The following is a 16,995-nucleotide window of genomic DNA, read 5'->3' on the forward strand; positions in this document are numbered from 1 at the left end:
TTAATAAGAAACCAGAATCTTAACAGTTTGGGTTTTTTGTTTGTTTTGTTTTGTTTTGTTTTGTTTTCCCCAAATGAAGATTACAAAGTTGGACACAACTGAACAACCTAGCAGGGGTCCTCAAACCCTTCTAGGGTTTGTTTTGGTTTTTTATTTTGGTGGGGAGCAAAGATTTAATATCACCTCAAACAAAGCTTCAGTAAAAATTGGCATGATTAAAAAGATAAAGCAATTTAGCTATATTGTTTATGTCATCATAAATAATGAAATAAAGGCAGTACCTAATCTCGTGATAGGTGAAATATTTAAATACTAAAGGAAAAACGAGTTTAATTTCAAGAATGAATAGGAATAAAACTAGAAGTGTTGAAAAACCTTAATATGTATTCTTTTCATTTTTAGAAAAGAATCTTTTTAAGAAAAAAAATTAAGAATATGAGTAGAATTGAGAAAAATTAGATATAATTATTTCATGTTAATTAATGAAGGAGACTCAAAAGAACTCGGTTTTTATCAGTTTTTCATGACCCCTTTCCAAAATTGCTCATGTCTCAGAGCATTAAGACCCCATGAACAAATGGAAAAAAGTAGAAACAAAAGTTTTCTATGACCACAAAGCAATAAAAATTGATCACTGAATTGTCTTTAATGAAAAGATTCTAGTTTAAATAGAGACCGAATAATTCAGGCCTAAAGATTTGGTGGATTTTTTTTTTTTAAATCATTGAAAAATACTTAATTTCATCTAAGACAGTGATAACACTAAGATAACATATTAGAAGTACTCAGTGAAAGCAATCCTTGATCAACATTTATATGTGCAAACATTTAATGAAAATTGAGAAAGAAATGAATTATACAACTAAGAAACATGAAAAACAACTGTTGGAATCTTTACAAACTGCTAACTCATTAGAGTTGATAGATTATTGATTTGATCTTACAAGAAGATGTTTTGGACCAGAACCTGAAACAAGGTACTAAGTAGAACTAATTGATAAAATGCTTGTGTTTGCACCCTTACTCATTGGAGTTCACATGTTTGCCAGATTCACAAAGTAAACTTTGTAACTTTGTAAATTCACACCTCCCTTGAAGCTCTTAGGGCCAGAGAGCACTCTGGGAGGAAAACCCATAATCCCTCTCTCTGTTTGGTTCCAAGAGCTCCCTCCGAATGTCTCCAAATCCAAAGGTTTTGTCCTTCAGCCTCTGCCTCTGCTTTCTTCAGTCTCCAGAGCCAGCACCAAGTTGAATCGGTCTTGCCTCTGAGAGAGCCTTCTCAGTCTTCACTGAACTCTCGACTCGTAGCTTCTTCCTCTAAAAACTCTTCTTCTGCCACCAGCCTGCCAAGTGGAAAATATTCTAGAATAGATCTCTCTTGCCTCAGAGAGAGGGCTTCTGGTGTAATTCTGCTGAAATCTGTCCGAGAGCCTCTTTCTGTTTCTTTTATACAAGAGAGAGGAATTGTGGGATACGAGAGAGAGGGATTATGGGTTTTCTTCCATATTGCTCTCTGGCCCTAAGAGCTTCAAGGGAGGTGTGAATTCAGATATCTCATACTAAACCCTGAAATTTCCCAAATGTGTGAACTCCAATGAGTCAAGGTGCAAACACAAGCACTGTATCAATTAGGTCTACTTAGTACCTTGTTTCAGGTTCTGGCCCGAAACATCTTCTTGTAAGATCAAATCAATAATCTATCAACTCTAATGAGTTAGCATTTTGTAAAGATTCCAACAAACAACAGTCAAAAGCCTTCAGATAATAACAAAATAAAAATTATGAAAATGAACACATAAAATTGAAAACAAAAAATTTAATGGATAAATAACTTCTCAAAAACTAATAAAATTAGTTAATTGGTTTTATCAGAAAGAGTAAAATGCCTAATTGCCAAAATAGTCGCAACAGATGAAGAAATAAAGAAAATTAATAAAGTAGCCAATAATTTGCCTCAGTTTCTAATCTGTAAAATGAGAAGGAACTGTAAATCATCCTAGTATGTTTTCCAAGAAAACCGCAAATGAAGGTTACAAAGTTGGACACAATTGAACAACCTAGCAAGGGTCCTCAAACTTTTTAAATAGGGGGCCAGTTCACTGTCCCTCAGACTGTTGGAGGGCCAGACTATAGTAAAAACAAAAACTTTGTTTTGTGGGCCTTTAAATAAAGAAACTTCATAGCCCTGGGTGAGAGGGATAAACATCCTCAGCTGCTGCATCTGGTGGGCCATAGTTTGAGGACCCCTGAATTGTCCTAGAGGAACATGAAAAGAAATTAAAATTTTAAATAGCCCATTATCAAAGAAACTGCATAAGCCATAAATGAAATTCCCAAGAGAAAACTCCAGATATGATGGATTTTAAAAGTTAGTTCCACCACTTTTAAAGAACAACTAATTCAAATTTTATATAAATGTGTTTATAAAATTAAGAAAAAAAATGACAAATTTCTATCTGTGGAACAAATATGTTCTTGATACCTAAACCAAAGCGAAGTATCAGAAAAAAAAATTTTAAAGTAATATCTCTAATGAATTATTTTTTAAATATTAGTAGTTAGCACCAACAAATTAAAAACATGTTACTATAATTGAATGTTTTTAATATAATTGAATATGAATGATTTATTATTGGATTTTTACCTGAAATATAGGGTTGTTTCAGTGTTAGGAAATTCTAAAAATAATAAATTATATTAATTAAAAAAACAATATATCATTAGATATAGGAAGTTTTGAAAATTTAATATCTAAGTTGAGAATATTAGAAAACAGAATAAATGGACATATCCTTAGTTTGATAATGTGTACTTATCTATCTAAAACAAAAAGCAGGCATTTATCTATAATGAGTAATTCAAATCATGTCCAGTTATTTAACAGTAAAAGTAAAGAAAGCCATTGTTAACAAATATTTGAAATAGATCTGGACACTCTAGCTATTGCAGTTACACTAGAAAATCGAGAGAGAATGAAGGACAAATAATCAGTGATAGTAGTAGTACTTGCCCACTGGGAACACAACTGATCAGTTTGAGTTGGGCAATGCTATTTGTTCTCTTCCCCCTCGTTCTGTTCTCATACTTTTTTTTCTGGTCAGGAATTTAATTTAAAAAGTTCCTGATAGAAAAAGGGACATATAAAAAAATTTTTAAGAGAAAAATGAAACCCAATAATAAAATTTGATATTTTGTCTAAAAGCAACTATTAATTCTTACGTTTTTCTGTTCTGAAAGTTCCCCACTTAAGTCAGAAGCAAGTATACTTAGAGTAAAAAGTGATTAAACCAACCTTTCCTTTACTGTATTTCCAGGAATTTAGCTATCAGTTGTGTCACTTATATATGTATTGATCTCTAAAGTTTATATTTACAATTATATTGTTTACATAGCAATGATTCTTCCATCTCTTTTTTCTGTTTATATCCTTAATTTTTTCGTTCTCTTCTTACTTAACCATTATTGCTATTACTTTCTCAAATAATAATAGAAATGACAGGTATCTCTTGATTATTGGGAAAACCTCCCTGATTTTTTCAAAGGTGACTCTTGGTTTTAAATATCCTTTTTTTTTTTTTTTAATTATACTAAGGAAATAAGTTTTGTTCCTTTGGTTTGTTTCTTGTTTTATTTATTTTCTAATTTTTAAATTATATGCCAAGCGAGACTTACATGAACTGATGCTGAGTGAAATGAGCAGAACCAGGAGATCATTATATACCTCAACAATGATACTGTTTGAGGATGTGTTCTGATGGAAGTGGATCTCTTCGATAAAGAGATCTAATTCAGTTTCAATTGATCAAGAATGGACAGAAGCAGCTGCACCCATAGAAAGAACACTGGGAAATGCATATAAACTGCTTGCATTTTTGTTTTTCTTCCCGGGTTATTTATACCTTCTGAATTCAATTCTCCCTGTGCAACGAGAAAACTGTTCGATTCTGCACACATATATTGTATCTAGGATATACTGTAACCTATTCAACATGTAAAGGACTGTTTGCCTTCTGGGGGAAGAGGTGGAGGGAGGGAGGGGAAAAATTGGAACAGAAGTGAATGCAAGGGATAATGCTGTAAAAAATTACCCTGGCATGGGTTCTATCAATAAAAAGTTATTTTAAAAAAAAAAAAAAACTTAAGACATAGAGACATTGAAGCCTAGAATTCCATACCAGATGTTATAACCAGTCTATCAGGGAAGTCCTGAGAATTCAGGGACAAAAAGTAGAAGAGGACGTTGGAACAGGAAGTTGGTGGGATTAATAATATTTAGAAACAGAGATAAACTATGAGCTAAATCTTCTTTACCTCTCGAGAACATAAGCTGGTATGGCTTTGTCTGTGGAAATGGATTATCAATATTTGTATGCTTGCTTTTGGCATACTTTTGAAATAAAGATTTCTTTGTGAAAGTTAAAAAAAAATTATATGCCAAGTTTATTAGTCTTCCTTTTTGTTAAATACACATATTCACAAGTATAAAATTTCCCCTAATGGCTACCTTAGCTGTATATAATTAATTTTGGATTAATTGTATCACACTTCCAGTTGTATTTAATATGATTTTTTGTCTGCAAATATATAATAATATGAAGACCTCCAAGTGCCTGGCCCTGGGTCATGATGGAAAATTGCAGAGAAGTACAGAAGCAAGGTAACTCATAGAAGTGGTGAGAAAAACTGTTAAAAGCTGATTCTTTAAATAAAAGTCATGGTATCAATGGCACTGCCCTCTAATCATTATGTCCATTCACAGGGCCAGAAGTTTCTGATAAAATATGAGCAACATTCAGATTCAATCTTGTAACATTTCCCATTGATGACATTTAATTCTTACAGATATTTTTGTGTACTTCCTGGTTTTCCCTACTTTTCTATTTCCAAGAATCTGTGTTCTCATCAATATTGATATCTACTTATGGTGTAAATTACAACCAATGTGCAGCTTTTCAATCTTAATACTCCTTTTAAAAAAAAAATAGGACTAAAGTTCTTTTCATTATTTAGTTTTTTAGGAAACTTACATTAATCTTTTAATTGCAGAGCAAAGTTTTAATGAATTAAAAAGAATGAAAATCATTTTTTGTCCTTCTGATTACTGAAAGAATTTATGTGAAGAAGATTAACTTTTGATTTAGTGTGTATTGTGTATATGTTACTATCTTATAGCTTTATGTTTATTAAATTGCCTTTGCTCATATTTAAACCTGATTTTTATCCTTTTCAACAAATATTTGTAGACTATCATGGCTTCAACAATTTTATAATTAACATTGATTATTTTCATTATTGTATTTTTAATCGAGATTACCTCTGATAATAGTCTTATGTTGTTGTTTTGGGTTTTTTTTTTTAATTTGGTGCTATTAAAATAATTGAGTTAATATAACTTTGATTTAAAATTTTAATATAAACTTTTTGTACTTAATGTGCATTATAAATACTGTGTGATTATCATAAAGTTGTATATTATTTACTTGGTTTTAGTGTTTTATTTTCAAAAATATAAACTCTTGGAGGTCTTGAATCTCTTTTCCATTTTTGAAGTAAAGTTTTCTTATTGCACTTAGAATTACCATCCTTTGACTTGAGCTCATTCTCATTGACTTATAAGCAGGTTACTCCTCCCTTCTCTGTTTTTTGAGTGATCAGTAAATTTACAAGTTCCTTCTTTAGGAACTTTTTTTAAAAAATCAATCAAAACCAATACCCACCTTTGCATACTAAAAGAAAGTCATAATCTTGGCATAGCTCTTTTGAAATGTCATTGCCCCCACTTAAAAGATTGAAAGTGATCCACTGTTTAAGAAATAAATATGTTTTAGATAGAAATTGGGTTTTAATACAATGAAATCAATCTTTGCAGATTTGTTTGAAATTAGAAGTAGGAGATTTATTTTTTACAGCAATTTTTATGCTGAATACAATAACAAAAATTTGTTAATGTGATAAAATTCAGGAAACTAGTAGATTTTTAAATGCCAGCAAAAGGGACTTCTTAGATTGAGCAAATCAGCATTTTAGTACATGTATTACCAAAATGAAATTGTTCTATCTTCATGCTGTAGTTTTAAGAAAAATACAAATTGCCCAAAAAAGCATGTAATTTGAATACCAAAACTAGTTATTATTAGTAATATGAGTAAGAATTGAGAAAATCATTTCAATTTCTAACAGTTTAAATTTTTCATATGAATCTTAAGTTGTACTCTGCTATTGCTACACCCAAAGAAAGAACACTGGGAAATGAATGTAAACTGCTTGCATTTTTATTTTTCTTCCCAGGTTATTTTTACCTTCTGAATCCAGTTCTTCCTGTGCAACAAGAGAACTGTTCGGTTCTGCACACATATATTGTATCTAGGATACACTGTGACATATTTAACTTATATAGGATTGCTTGTCATCGGGGGGGGGGGGGGGGGGAAGGAGGAAGGGGAAAAGTTGGAACAGAAGTAAGTGCAAGGAATAATGTTGTAAAAAAAATTACCTAGGCATAGGCTCTGTCAATAAAAAGTTATAATAAAAAAAAAAAAGTTGTATTCTGCTATTACATGTGGTATTAGTTTTGTTCTCTCTAAAGTTTTAGTCAGGCCTATTTTAATTTTGCTTCATTTTTTAATGCCATAAAACCTCTTGGCTTTTTATAGTTGGGTTTTTTTTTTAATGCACAATAGAAGACTATGCAGTATTTCACTCAATATAAACTTTAGTTAGCCTGCTGAAGTAATTTTCTCTTTTTTATGCATGTCTGAGTAGTAGTGATCTGCCAGGGGAAGAGTTCATTCTACAGATCTGTATACCTGATTCCTCAAGCAGTTTAAATTATAAACTTTAGTGGGTGTATAATAACTTCATCCCACAACATATAGAGCACCAGAAACAGGGCAAATACAAACATTTTAGATTACCAAAAAGAAGTAGTTTTGTTTTGTATAAAGGTAGACTTATTCTATCCCATTGCCTTTTTTCCCTTTCTTTATTTTCCTTTTTCTTCCCATTTGATATTTTCATACCTTTGGTTTGAAATGTCTGGCTACCTAAAATGACTTTCTGACATGGATTCTAGTTAATTTCTTCTAAGTATCTTTCCTTTTATGTTTTTTCCTTTACCAAAAATCATACCTTATTTCTATGTCGAGACATTTGTCATGCTTCATCTAGATTTGAAAGGAACTTAGACTCTCTGGAAATTAGAAATAAGGAAGAATAATATCTTTATTGCAGTTTCAGCAATTACAGCCCTTAATTCTCAATTCTTTACCACTTGAAAATAATTAGGTATTAAAAACTAGTTCAATGCTCTTAGATACTAAGCCCCTTAATTATGAGTTCTTTTCACATATTTTCTTTGTTGTAGATTTTCATTTGGGATACCCAAAGAGTTTGTGAAACTTCCTGAGCCTTTTTCAGTATAGAGATTTAGAATATTCTATGTGGCATTCATAAATGGAAACTTTTCATTTGTTTTTTTTTTTACTTGGATTTTAATTTTTCCTGGCTGTATTATCTATATATTCAATGTGTACATCAAATATCGGAACATCCTTCTATTTCCTTCTATTCTCAAATATAATTCTTGAACAATAAGCAGCCTATCTGAATCTTCAAGAGTTGTGTAGTGGAAAGAGAATCAAATTCAGATTCAATGTACTAACTAAAAATCTTGACCCTGGTGAGGTATATTCCTTTTTTTTTTTTTTTCTTAGAAAAATAACTCAACCTATCAATTTCCTCATCTGAAAAATCAGGTAGTTGGACTAAGATATCTTCTAGATAATGTATCACCTTTTCTAAAACTAATACATTAAATAATTTAAATACAACTTTTTAGTTATGATAGCTCTTATTTTAGTCTTTGCATGACTTGGGCTTCATGCAATAACTACAATGCCATCTACAGAGTAGAGAGTTCTTGAACCATAGAGAAGCCATTTTCAAATTGTACTGCACTGGATTTCCATGACAATAATGAACAAATTTGTCAAGCATCTATCTCTCTCCTGTTTCTTGTTATCAGACTGATGTTGATTAAGGTTTTCTCTATTGTATCTTTCCAGGAATCTTGCATATTTTGACATTTATAGATAATATCTTCAAGGAAGAAAACATTTCAGGTTATATTTTGAATTAATGAATAAGATGCAGTAATAAGCATTAATGTTACATCACTTTTGAAATCTTCAAAATGTGATCTGTTGTGGAATATTACTTCTATTAATATGAAAGTCTACTTTTCCCCTTTTAGTGCCTTGGACTAAGATTGTGCTCAATGTGCCTACATTATTTTTATAGAAATTCTGTGTAAATGAGAAGACAGACATAGTTCAGTAGTTACTGATTTTGTTTTGATTGCCTTTTTAGTAATAGTCAGTTTTTTTTTCCATGTTTACCTTACTCTTGTACATCGAAAACCCATTTTTTAGTATCATGAATGTTGTATCACATCTTAGATCAACCCCTTCTGTGGCATGAGTCCAATCTCACAGCTTTTCTGAACTTTGTATTCTCTAGTGCTATTTCTTCTTCAAGTGGTCCTGAAGAGTGGAATGTGACAGTCCAGATATGGTGGCCCTCCTCTACTTTAGAGGGGGAAAGAATTGTTACAAAAATCTTGCTTGGGTTTTTTTTTTGTTTGTTTTTTCATCAAAGTGTTCGCTACCTTATCATTCCATCCTTAAACTTCATTAGGAGGGCCGGACTATAGTAAAAACAAAAACTTTGTTTTGTGGGCCTTTAAATAAAGAAACTTCATAGCCCTGGGTGAGGGGGATAAATGTCCTCAGCTGCTGCATCTGGCCTGCGGGCCATAGTTTGAGGACCCCTGGAATGGACAAAGCACTACATCAAGATTTGACTTGTAATATTTGCAGATTCCAAGTTATAAATGTTCACAGTGAAAATTTAGCAGTATGCTAGATAGTATGAGCTGGCTCCAACATTCCTCTGCTTAAATATCATAAAGGATTAATATTAGCTTGCCTCCTCAAACCAATATTACTATTAAAAAATGTTAGGAGCTTTTCAAATATTTAAGGATTATGTTCTTTTTAAAACATTTTAATAGTTTTCTATTTTTCCCAATACATGCAAAAATAGTTTTCAATATTCACCTTTACAAAACCTTATGTTCCAAAATTTTCTCCTTCCCTATTCCCATAGACAGCAAGCAACCCAATATAAATTAAACATGTGCAATTCTTGTAAATATATTTTCATATTCACCATGCTCCCCAAGAAAAATCACACCAAAAGATAAAAGGAAAAAAAAAAAACACAAGAAAAACAACAACAAAGATGAAAATACTCTGTTGTGGTACTAATACCTCATACTGTCTCATCTTTTAGTCTAATAATAAAACTCTTTTTGAAAATATTATGAATATTTCCAAAATCACATAATAAAAATTATGCTCTATATTCAACATCCATATTTACCTACCTATTAATAAAATAGACATCATTCACATCATCATCTTTTTTTCTATATATATCCTCATAACATCATGAAAGTAAGGGATAACTTTAAAGATAATATTTTGATTGTAAGTGATAACTTTAAAGATAATATTTTGATCTCTAAAGATGCAGTCAGTACAACTTTAAAAAGAACTTAAAAGAGATATGTAATTAGTTGGGTCCCACATTGAAGAATTGTACCCTGTCTTCAAAAGATAGATGAGAAATGGCTAACTTGGGTCATTCTGTGCTTTATAAAAACAAGGTAACAGACATAATCCTTTGATCTTATACTTTATGAATTCATACAGCTGTTTTGCTTTAGTGATACCAATACTTTTATTTCATTTATACTGACATCTGGAAATAATTGTCAGCTCCAATTTGCAAGATAAATATGTGCAATCAGCTCTATAAATGTAGATCAGCTACCTCTCTATAATTAATAGTCTTATAGTTTCTTGGGGCACTGAAGGAGAAAAAAGAGGCTGATGCTAATTACCATTTATATATTGCCCAGTTTGTGCTAGGCATTGTGTTATTATTATCCCAATTTTTTTTTTAACAGTTGAAGAACCTGAGGCTAACAGAGGTGAACTAACTTGTCAAGGATCACACAGCTATTATCTGACACCAGATTTGCACTTATGTCTTCCTGACTCCAAGTCCAGCAATCTATCCACTGTGCCACCTAGCTGCTCTCTTGAGGATAAGTGACCTTCCCAACATCACATAGCAGAATGTGCCAGGTGGGACTTGAATCAAGATCTTTACTGATTTTGAGAATAGCTATTTATTTACTGAGATACCTGTCTTAGATTTATAATATGCTGCCAAGCAAGCTGATCTTTATTATTTTGAAATTATAATACAGCTTTCCACTAAAGTTGTATTCTTATGCTTCATTCTGTATGGAAGTGAAAACCTTAGTTCTCAAATGCTATGTCAATATGATTCAAGCAATAGTAAGTTCTCCCATTTATAAAGACTTAGAATACATGCTTGGTAATAGACTATGTCTGTCCTCAGAGGACCAGCCAATGTAAATATAAAGCTGCTTATAACTAGGATTGCCTGAGGGTGATGAATTTGTATTTGTTTTGGTCATATCATCTTTCAAAGATGCTCTCCTAAATTACAAAGGTATATACTAGATTGAAATCAGGCCTCACAGCTATAAAGGCACGTCCCAGCTCCAAGGTAGATGATCTGGATCCTTGTAGGGGCCAAAGCTGGAAAATTCCAGTCAGAATGACTACATAGGAGTAATTGATTTCATCTTAAAAGACCATGTGAAGCTGCATTCAAGAAAAGAACTGCTTCAACAAAGTACTATGATTTTGAAGGCTTTATGAATAATGCTTGCCTATGGAAAGGGGCTATGATCTGCACTTGTATGGGAATATTACTGAAGTAATGAAGTAAGAAAATCTAGGCAACCTTAATCATATAGAAGACCAGAATAACAAATTTAGGTTTGTATAATTTATAAATTAAGGAGCTAATGCTGAAAAGTTTAATGACTATTTAGGTTCTCTTAGCTATTTATTTTTTCCCACTCTTAATTTGTTTATTGTTATATTCAAATAAATGCACTTTTAGAATTTTAATTTTTAAGTTATTCCAGCAATAAATATCTTACTTCCAGATTTGTCAATCAATTTCTATGGAAGATTTACTTTCTACCTTCAGATTTTTTTAATATGCTTGTATCATTCTAATACTCTATGATATTTATCACATTCTTACTTTTTCTTTCCTTCTGACTTATAGATATGACAACAACAGTATTTTCAAGATTTTTGAAACATTTTTCCTAGCATCAAGGAAAAACTATATAATTTGTGTAAGCTACCTCCACTTTTCACAGAATAATTTGGCATCAAAAATTCAAGATCATGATATAATACTTAAATTTCTTCATTATTATCAAATATTATTTCATGAATTAAAGTATTAGCAAGATTTTGTGCCAGAAATTATAATGTTTGTGGTTTTTTGGTTTAAATTTCCTCCTAAGGAGAAACCCATTCTATTTCTGTCTTGTTGAGAAATAGTAATGTGTAGTAGAAAAATCATTGAAATGGGAGATCTGAGCTCTAATTCTGGCTCCACCTGGCTCCACCTAGCTCCACCTACTAATTGTTAAATTCTGAACAACTCCCTTAACTTCTCTGTAATTCTTTTTGCTTACCTGTAAAATGAAGCAATTGAACTAGATAACCTTCAAGACATCTTCTGAGCCATAAAATCCTGTGCATCTAATGTCAGATACCCATTATCTGAGAGTAGTGTTTTGTTTAAATAAGATTCCTTATAAATGAAAGAATAAATGGAAGTTATCCATTTCAGTACTATTATTCATTTTTTTATTTCTTTTGAACAGGACCAAGGGAACATATCATACCAGAAGCCAAGAACACGGATTATTTCCCTTCTCTCAAATTCATAGAAACCTGACATTTCTTCAGTTTTATCAAACAAAAAAGAAGGGTCAGCTCATCCTATATTCACAGATTCCAGATGTCACATCAACTCATAAGGCAAGTAGTGTAAAACAAATCTGAATGAAATATTAATTAAAATATAGTAAAAAGTTTAAGGTATGTTTTAACAACAAATAAAAATATTTTTAAATATAATCTTGTAAATTTATTAAAACATGACTTCAATGTTTAATGTATTAAATAAACACTAACTAATTTTTATTGTCATATATAATGACACTGTGCTAGATTTATTTTGAACTTTGTTGATTATTAGGAGATGCAGAGGGTCTCATTGAACACCTAAACATCAGATATAATTTTAATAATGTAAGCTAGCCACTAATATTTGTAAATTGGATTCAGACTAATTAGAAATTCCTTTGTTGCATTATCTTTTTTATTCCAAATACTATCAAAATAGAAAACATATGATTTTTTTTCTTTTAAACTTAAGAATCACTTCTATCAGAGTATTCCATTTATGAAATTCCAGTGGCATTGCATTCTAGAATTTTTTCTTGACCATTTATAACTTTTCTGAATTGATGAAAAAGTTAAAACTCTGTTCTTTTTATAAGCCACTTTTTTGTAATGCTGCATCAACAGCTTCCATTAAACTTTTGGTTAATTCATGGCAGCTTCTATTACTCCTAGGAGAGCAGTCAGGTGAGGATCATAGGCCACAGATCTGCCTTCAACATTTAGATTAATTACAATACCCTTTAAGAAAAATGTAACTTAGAAAAACTAGGAATGTTTTTTTAATTTTCTTAAGTTTCTTAAAAAACTTGAGAATGCCTTTTTCTCTCCAAATGCAAAATTAAGGTTTTAAAATATAAATGTGGTTCTAAAATATTATTCTAAATATTTTTCTATTATTATTCTAAAATAATTCCAAAGAATTACATATAGAGATAGTGAATACATATTTTAAACATTTTAGTTATAAAACATATATTTCAAGGAAAAGGAAACAATGGAATATTACTGCCATATACAATTTCTCAGTAGAACCCAGTCTCCTTTCTTCAACTGAACCTTTAACTCTAATATGGAGAATTATATCTAACTACATTTGAAATGCACTATAAGACTGATCCCAAAATAAAAGGGGGAGGGGGAGGGAAGCAGCCAAATGTCTCTGTCTCATATTTAATTAACATATTATCATTTAATTATTGGGTTATATTTCACCACTACTTCACCCTTCTATCCCACCATATTTTTATAGGTATGCACTTAACCTTTCTAAAGTCTTTCTAATATTTGTCAGGACTTCCAGAAAAACAAATCTCACCTCTTCCTTCAGTAAACCAATCTTGTGCAGCAATTCTGTTCTCATTTTCCAGAGATCCTTTTGGATAACTTTTGAATAAAAGCTCTTCTCTAACTTGTAGCTCTTTTATCATCAGTCTTTTTTTTTTTCTTTAATAACTTTATTGACAGAACCCCTGCCAGGGTAATTTTTTTACAACATTATCCCTTGCACTCACTTCTGTTCCGATTTTTCCCCTCCCTCCCTCCACCCCCTCCCCAAGGTGGCAAGCAGTCCTTTACATGTTAAATGGGTTACAGTTTTTATCATCAGTCTTAAGCCTTCTCTAATAGCCTCAGTCACTTTGACTTTTCTTAATATCTTCTTTATTCAGTTACATATTAGTCATGGTATGACATTCTTCTGAATTCTGTTTTCTATATTATTTGTGTTGAGTAGCTTAATTAAATAATTTAGTTAATTAAGTTACAGTAAATTCCCAGAATAACAGGGGAAATATTATAGTCCTCAAACTTTGCAGATATCAGATAAACAAATAGCATATTTCTTTTCACGATAATGCATTATTAACTTATTCAGGTTATTATCTACTTGGGTCCTTAGATCTTTTTCTGTTAATACTGCAAATAGTCTTGTTTTATATTAATGTAATTTGTATTTTTTTATGAATGTATCACCCAATATTTGTCCGGTTCAATTAAAGAAGTGTATGCTCTATACTTTTTAGGTTTAAAAATCTTATAGAAGAATTTACAGTTTCATGCACTTAGGACAACTGCTCTAGTTTGCCACAAACATTTAGAATTCCAATACAGTGTTTGGTTTCTCCGTGTATCGGATTAGGAGGATATTTATGAGCAGTGAATATACTTATTGCACATTGTATCAGTAGCTACAAATGTTTAAAAGAAAAAAAAAAGATTACAGGCACAACTAGCTGGTGCATTGGATAGAGCACTTGCCCTGGAAGATAGAAAAATCTTCCTCAGACACTCAGGTACTGCTGATCCTGGGCAAGTCACTTAACTCCATTGCCTTAAAAAAAAAAAATTATAGATGATTCTCACATCTGCCTATCTTGAAGATACTAAGTCTTGGCTAACTTCCAGTCTTGTATCTCCAACTGTCTTTCAGACATCTCATCTCAAACTAGATGCCCAGTAGACATCTTAAATGCAATATGTCTAGACTCAGAGCAAGCTTATAATCTTTTCCCCTAAACACTTCCCTTCCCTTTCCCTATTACTGTAAAAAGCAACATCATCCTCTCAGTCCCATAGGCTCACAGCCTATCAGTTATCCTGAACTCCTCAGTATTTCTTCTTCCTGTGCTCCATATCAAATCTGTTGCCAACATTTATAAATTTCACCTTTGCAACATCTCTCAAAAACATCTTCTCTCATCTGACAGTACTGTACTCTGGTGCAGGCCCTCATCACCTCACATCTTGACTATTACAGTGGCCTCCTGCTGTGTTTGCCTGCCACAAGTCTTTCTACTCTCCAATCCATCCTCTATTTAGTCACTACAGTGATTTTTCTGAAGTGCTGGTCTAATCATTTCATCCTCCCTATAAAGTAAACTCCATTGTCTCCCAGTATTAAATACAAAATATTCTGTTTCATATTCCATAACCTAACTCTTACTTATCTTTCTAGTCTTCTTATACTTCATTTCCCAAAACTCATATTCCTCAGACCAGTGACACTGGCCTCCTACTCGTTCCATAAAAAGAGACTCTATCTTTCCATCTCCCATCATTTTCTGACTTTACCCTTTCCCTAGATGCTCTCCCTCTTCCATTCCTCTACTGGCCTCTGTTAAGTCCCAACTAAAATCCTACTTTTCAAAGCTTTCCCAATTTCCTCTTCATTCTAGTATCTTCCATCTATTATTTCCTATATATAGCTTACTTTACATGTATGTTACATATCACATATTACATTACATAAATTTGTATGCTGTCTTCCCCATTAGATTGTAAGCTTCCTTGAAGACAAAAACTGTCTTTTGCCGCCTTTTATATCCTCAGCTCTTAACACACTCCCTAGCACATAATAGGAACTTAATAAATGTTGATTGATTGATGTGCCTTGAAATACAAAAATCCATGTTTTAAAAATAGGTAAACATAAAAGTATTATCCTTATAAAATAGTTCAACACAGGTTTCCTAAGGCTAGCTTTCTTCATGCATTTAAAATATTTTATTCATTTAAAATTCTTTAAAAATATTTTATTATTAAGTTTCAATCTATCACAATAATTTTACTTTGAAAGTCAAAATAGAATTTTGAAATTTTCTCCTTTTCCCAAATAGGGTAATAATTATCACCCAGTTTTACATGGCACTTTTTTTCACAACAGTTCTGTGAATAAGCAAGTTTTACTTATAATGAACTGATATTACTACTGCATATTCATATGACATGTATCTTCACTGTGTAAATTTTACTAACAGGCTAAAAAATTGATTTTATATTCCTAAGCAATTACTTATTAATATTTATAATTATTAAAAATCAAGTAGTATTAACTCTTAAGTCCCTCTTGTTTCTATTATAATCAGAGTATCATGCTAACACAAAGATTTTCATTAGGAAAACAGCTATGAAAAATGGCGTTTTTTTCCTCAAGGAAAGAAATAAGCCTCAATGGGCATGTTTCTCTGTGAAGTAGCTCCAGTGTTTCTTTTTTGTTTTCCATTACAGACTGTTTCTTGGTAACATTTTTCCAAACTGCATCACAGTTATAATCACCATTAAAATTATGAAGCAGAGGAGAATAATGGGCACTTATTACTGATGTTTTTCACATTGTTTGAGATGGTATTCAAAAAATAGAAGGGTTGCACTTTTATGATTGAAAGCTCATACCCTTTTTTCACTTAACAACTGAAATAGTGTAGTCTAAAGATGGTGTTGTCTTGGGTAGTGTAAGAGTGGCAGCTGGAAAGAGAGTAAGCTTTTTAAGTGAAAGTGGCTCTGTAATTTTCCCCCGGCTCTACTTAACTGAAGACAAATGACATAGTCACCAAAATATTTGAATATTTGAAATTTAAATATTTGAAAGTAAATATAATATTATATTGTTTTTTAGTGTTTCTTTGAAGTCTTCTGATTTTTTTTTTCTATGAATACCCCCACATAGAAAGCTCCTTTTCAGCAAAGAAATTCAGTTACACCAAACAGACTACCACAGTAACATCATCCAACAGAATATGCAATATTTAATTCAACATTTAGTAAGGACCTATTATGTGCCTGGTTCTTCTTCTTTTTTTTTTTTTTTAACAGCCTTGTGGTTTCATTGGTTTACATTCTTCTCCGTTTTTAATAATCATGTTTTAGTCAATTTTTTTCAACTAAGGTATACAGTTCTTGGAATGGTTTTGAAAAATATTATACTTAGAAATATTTAAGTGCTTAAAATGAGGCAGATAGTGTCAGAATAGAAGGTGCATTTGGCCTTTAATTAGGAAAACATGAACTCAAATCAAGTCTTAAATATTAGTTGTGTGACTTTTAACAAGTCATTGTTTGCCTTGATTTCCTCAGTTGTAAAAATGGGATAACAAAAGGACCTATTTCACAGGATTGTTTTGAAGATCAAATGAGATAATATTTGTAAAATATTTGCACAGTACCTGGCACATAATAGGCCTTTCCTTTCTTCCTTCTCCCTTCCTTCCTTCTCCCTTCCTTCTTAAAATGAATCAGCTTTCTTTTTTGTAAATATTACAGTTATGATGCATAATTATGCCTATTC

General features: G+C 31.6%; 1 long non-coding RNA gene across 2 annotated transcripts in view; it reads left to right on the plus strand.

The window, feature by feature from the left end:
- The window catches only part of LOC127554387 (uncharacterized), a 184,839-nt gene extending 172,836 nt beyond the window's left edge, over positions 1–12,003 (plus strand). For both annotated transcript variants that reach the window (XR_007951967.1, XR_007951966.1), the window contains exons 3-4: positions 10,031–10,211; positions 11,849–12,003. This is a non-coding gene — a long non-coding RNA (uncharacterized LOC127554387). The remainder of the gene's footprint in view (positions 1–10,030; positions 10,212–11,848) is intronic.
- The last annotated feature ends 4,992 nt before the right edge of the window (positions 12,004–16,995 follow it).

The sequence above is a fragment of the Antechinus flavipes genome, chromosome 3 (genome assembly GCF_016432865.1).
Source record: "Antechinus flavipes isolate AdamAnt ecotype Samford, QLD, Australia chromosome 3, AdamAnt_v2, whole genome shotgun sequence".
NCBI classification, from domain to species: domain Eukaryota; kingdom Metazoa; phylum Chordata; class Mammalia; order Dasyuromorphia; family Dasyuridae; genus Antechinus; species Antechinus flavipes.